This window comes from Bidens hawaiensis, unplaced genomic scaffold, assembly GCF_021521415.1.
Source record: "Bidens hawaiensis isolate Kalapana, Puna unplaced genomic scaffold, B.hawaiensis_p1.1 tig00021974_1, whole genome shotgun sequence".
In the NCBI taxonomy this organism is placed as follows: Eukaryota; Viridiplantae; Streptophyta; class Magnoliopsida; order Asterales; family Asteraceae; genus Bidens; species Bidens hawaiensis.
The window spans coordinates 400,299-406,298 of NW_027493400.1; positions in this window are offsets into that span (position 1 = coordinate 400,299).

The window sequence follows — 6,000 nt, forward strand, 5'->3', positions numbered from 1 at the left end:
GGCTTTAGGGGGGGCGGTGTCTTTATTAGAGAAACCGCTAATGTCAAAATCGGGAAGTGAAATGTGCAACCGATCTATCGCACTCCCATAATCGGAGTCAAACCCATCAATACCACAACCTCGAAGAATGTGGTCTTGTAATTCCCAAGATTGCGCCCTCAAGGCCACAAACGCATAAGTAGAAACGTCTGAAGCTGAACATAAACCCAAACCTCCAAAACGAGTCGGAAGTGATGCCAACCTCCATTGAAAATCTCCAAAGAAGGGACCACCACAAACCACGATGTCCTCAATTGCCCACCGAAGGCCATTGTCAAACACAGAAACTGCTTCCCCTACATACACAGGTTGGCATGTTCTGACACCAAACAACAACTTTCTATCTCCCATACATGAGCGGAGCAAAAGGAGCTCGCATTGAGGGTCCCGCAAATGCGGGAGATAACTCATCAACTCCACAGCTCGCGAAGCCCTTTTCATAGCAAGTTCACTGATGAACCCGACATCCCGGCTAACGACTCCCCCGAGGAGTTTCACACCTAGCACCGGTCTTCCAATCTCACAGGGAAACACCCCCTCCTGCACCTTAACCCCATTGCACGAAGGCCAAAATACTTCGGTTTTCTTAATATTAAGTTCAAGGCCCAGACGAGGACCCTCCGACCTGATAATATCTAAAGCTTTGGCAACCTCTAAAGCTTATGTAACACATTAATTGTTGTTTAATATTAATATTAATATTAGTGTATTATTATTCAATTTAAGCAGGTTAAACAATAGCTAGGAGGTAATACACGCATTATTTTACCTGGAGCAGTTGCATTAGCTCCATATCTTCCATATCATCCACAAAATGGTAAGTCATTGCTAATTTTAGTACAAAATGAAACGGTAAGTCATTTCAAATTTTAGTACAAAATGAATTTTGTTTTACTATTTGTATCCATTATCTAATGTGTTTCCCTATCTTTATTTTAATTGGTGGATTCAATTGTATCTTAAGGATGAGCGTTGATTGGATTGGCGAAGAGTGTAATTGGGAACAACTCTTGAATCTTCAACCAAAAAACCCCACCGCATTTGCTATGGTGGGGTCAAACCTTCTCGCAGAATGCATACAGCACATGTATGTTTGGTTGACCAATTCGTCGAGTATTTATAAGAAAATTGAGATCTAAATTTAATTTTCTTTTTATATAGAACAGGTTGTGATTAAATCGATTAATGCGAATAAACTGACACATGTTGTCTGCAAAATGTAGATTTGCTGGATAGCAAATTGGAATGTATAGTTGAGGACTGAGGTATGCTTTATAAAGGTTTTTTTATTTTATTTTATTATGCTTACATATAATATATAATGATGGTTTATGTATAAACTGGTACGTATAAATCGATATGGTTTAAAATGTTTTTTTTTGTTTTATTACACTTACATATAACATATTTTTTATATTTATATAATATTGAATTTATATTCATAAACTATGTTATGTCATTAATTATTTACTGATGATGTTTTGTGATTAATGCAGGCGTTAGTGGCGACGTTAGGGGACAACGGTGGCAAATATACAAAAACAGAGCTCACATAGTTGAATTTGGAGCTCATTATGTGAGTGAAGAAACAGTTACGGTAAACGAATATGCTCTGTATCGATACTTAAATATGCAGTGTAGCATTTAACTAAGTGACCGATCAAGTTAAAAACAGATCTCACAGATTTTTTCTGTTTGTTTTGTTTACCTTTTAAATGCTTGTTTTGTTGACCGAATCTGAAGCATGATGGTGGTGGTGGTAAGGGTACTTGGTAAAAGTACTTGACCCTGGTGATACTCATATTTGAAGGTAAAAACATTATCTTACTTAAAACCTTTTATGTTCTTAATTTTTTGATAGCGGTAATTGCATGTAGATACTATTATGTACTAAAATCGGCTCATGAATTGTTTTATTCAAGATCAGGCTCGGCTCCGGCCATTTATTATTTATGAATTAAACTCTATGTTTTGATTAATTTTATATATTTTGAGAAAAACCTTGACCGAGCCTAAGCTTGGCTCGAGCTCGTGTAGTACCTTGAACGAGTTAAAGCTTGACCAGAGCCTTAACGTTGGAATCTTGATACATTTGGGGTATATTAACATGTTCATATTGAAATACCGGATATATTCATAATTAAATGAGCTTGAGCCTAAGAGTAAGCATGTTTAATAAATGAGTCCGAGCATAAAAGTTAAGCTTGTTTAATAAACGAGTCCGAGCCTCAGCTTTACTTTTCGAGCACGAGCTGACTCTCAAGCCTAAATGAGTCTTCATATAACAATAATTAATATTGTATTTATAATTACTTCTTAGCTGCTTTGTCTTACCTTTTGGTAATCAGAAACTGACTATTGTATCACTAATAAAATAAGCTCATTTATCTGTGAATTAGAAATGGGCAGCCAGACATAAAGCAAATATTTAAATCATTAGCTAATATTTAGCATTTGTCTCATTTTAGTGCTACGAAGAACCTATTTAGTGACACATCTTGCAGATTTTGACAGGAGAATTTCAGCACTACCGTCACATGTATTATTATTATTATTATTGTTATTGTTGTTGTTGTTGTTGTTCAGGTAATTAACTAAAATGTTACCTTGTTGATTGTTCATGATGGTATTATTATTTGACATTTTGACTTTCACAGACTGATTCGAGCAAGGCATACACCATGGGTTCCGGCTGCATAGATGCTTCCCAAACAGGCCTTATTCCGAAAGGGTCCTTATTAGCTTTTATCAGAGATGATTCAGATGTGGGGAAATCCAAATCTTATGAGGTTTGCCAAAGTGTGAGGTGATTGCCAATATTAATTTTTATTTATCTTTTTACTTTTGTTCATCGTTTAAAAATTCTTTCTGAGGCGTGTCTCGAGGCTTACGCCTTGACAACCTCGGTGGAAAAGCGCATAAGAGGAAATTAAACCCACAAATCCATTTATCTAAACGGATTGTGTATGTTGACCCATGTATTATTATTATTAGAGCATTCTCATCCCATTCCCTATAATTATGTGAGGGAAGTTTGCAAATTATAGGGTGAGGCTGTGAGTGATTGTGAGTGTAAATAATATGTAGAGAGAAATGTAGTTATTTTTTGTAAATTTGGGGAAACATTGTTTGTCCCTATTTATTTTTTAATATTTGTTGGATTGGTTGTGACTTGTGATTAGTGGAGAGAGAAAACTGTAATTATAAATGTATAAAAAATATATTTAATTGAACACGAGAGAGAAATGTATTGTTTTTTAGTGTAATTATAGAGAAAGGGATGGGGAACGGGTTGAGAATGCTCTTATTGTTATTATTATTACGTTTTTGAAAAGTTCCTTGCTTTTATTATGGCCAAATTTTAGGTAACCGTTAATTTAATCGATCCATCTCAGTATATTATGAGAACTTCAATAATGTTACGACATAATTCAACTGTTTATCTGAAGCAAAGTGAAGGTGGCCCTTTTCCAATATTTGAATTTTAGAGGACTTTTTGATATGTTTGTTTTCATTTTGCAGTGTATTTTGTTTCTTTCCCTCCAATTTGAATTTGTATTTGAGCAGTAGTTATTTGCTTATCAGAAGTCAAGCACTGAGTACAGGAATTTGGATGTAACACTTTTAATGTTATAAGTCATTTGCATGTTAACAATATTATGGATCTTTCATAAATTGTTTGTAAAATCAATAGGATCATGTGCTGATGATAGTGCAGCTGCAATGGTAGATTGTACACACCATATGTTTGGGAGATTGTATAGAAGACATATACCTGATTATCATTTTTGAATTGCACCGTAAATTCAAGTTTCTTGGGTTAAGTCCTAACAAACAAGTTTCAGTAAAGATTTGTGTACTTGTTATTGTCATTGCTAAGGGTGTAAATGAGCCGGCCAAATCTCGGCTTGCAAAGAACTTTCTAAGCTTGGCCAACATTCACTTTTCTAAATGAGCGGACTGTTGTAAATTGTCCTCACCGCTGCATCGCATGGGTCTTTTTCTAGTATGTATGTATGTATATATATATATATATATAGGGGAGGGATATTTTGAGAACTTGATGAGTTGTAAGAACTTTAAGAACTCAATTTTGAACCACACATTTAATTAAATGAGTTAGAATATGTGGCTGACATTAAATTTGATTAAAAAATGATCATGAGAGAGAATAAAGATTTTTGTTGATTACAAAGTTTAAACTTTAGTTACACATGTGTAAAACGTCGATTCAGTGTGTAAAAAATTATGGTAATTTTTTGTATATTACTTACACTAACATATTACACATGTGTAAAAAGAATTCAAAAAAAGTTGTTACGTTGAGTTCTTAAAACTCAAAGCGGTTCTCAAAAGAAATCAATATATATATATATATTATGTCAAATGATGCACGCCAACCGTTCATTGAAATGATTCAACTAACCTGACTTTTATTTGACTCAATGACGAGTTACTGTTTGGAAACTATCAATAGTTACAAGCAGGAATCATATCGAAGAGTTGACATTGAACAAAGAAATTACTTAAAGCATTTTCTCAAAACCCGATAGGAACCCGAAACCCGATGGGTATCCCTGAATCCGATGGGCAATTACCTGATAAATACCCGACGGGTTTGGGATGGCTTTAATAAAATCGGGTATGGGTTTGGAAATACCTAAACCCGACTCATTTCATCCCTACCTCAACTCTAGTTGTAAACAATCTAAATTCAAACTTGATCTATATTTGACAGTAAGCTAGTTTACTACGTATTTTTATTTAATTTCTTTATCATTATTGATTTATTTCCCAGATTTAATTTTGTGTCGGTATTTTCCTTTTCATTTGATACTGTAACTTATGTTTATTTTTTTAATGTTGGTCGAGCTTATGTTATGATATTGTTGAATGTGTTCGCATAAATTATGAATTGATGGAACCAAGACTTAAACAATGATCAGTGTGAGCTTGAAGTTCACTTGAAACCGATTGGTTTATAAACAATCCGAGTTCAAGTTGTTCTAGTAGCAGTCGTAAGCCTGATTAGTCTTTTTCATATCAGATATTTGTCTGGTGTTGCTACAACAATTACAAGACCAATGAAAGTGAATGGACTGGTTAGGCTAACAGGCTTCAAGGGTTCCGGTTAACCTAACGCTGGTCGTGGTGTCCCTCTACGTTTGCAAAACGTAGAAGGAGGTTCACTAGTCTGTTGTTAGTTGTTATAGTTCACCGGAGATCCAAGACCGTGATGTTTGGAATCGGTTTTTGGATGAAGTTCTTGGTGAAGCTATGATGTTTGTGAAGTAAGAAAGGAATAAGCAAAGGGCATATTTCTTGAGGGAGAAGAGAAGATCAGGGAGTATGTGTTAACTCCAGATATGTTGTTCTCATGTTTATGGCTAAGTCATTCTTTTATAGGAGGAGAGACCCAAGCCTTTCGTCCAGTTACAACTAAACTAGTTAGCCTCCAGTTTGCTAGAGAGTTGACCTTTATGGGCGGGAAGCTTTGGACCGTTGGTCCATGATTAAAATAATAATACTTTATCTGAGCATGTTTCCCTGTTCCGAGGGAACAGTGATGTGAATAGTGATTTGACATCGTACTGTAGCACGTGGGTACTGTTCACGTACTTGTTTACATAAACTGCGCAGGAAACGAAGCTTTTAACCTTTTAACCTTTTTAGCGTTAATGTGTGGAAGCCATTTTATTAATTCCTTGGGCTACCCCCCGTCATCAGCCCCCAAGTCAGAGGTGTTTGAGAGGTGAGCTCAAGGGCTTCTGACTTTTGCACACACTTGGTTTATTGCTTAAAGGCTTAGAGGCTTGCAGGCTTCGAGGCTTTGTTCAGATTTGGTTATTTTTTGAATTTCTGACATGACAGTTGATTTGATGGTTACTGCATGTAGTTCCCAATAACTGCTTTTCAATAATGAATATAACTATTTCTTTTCTTTCATTTTTCTTTTAAAAT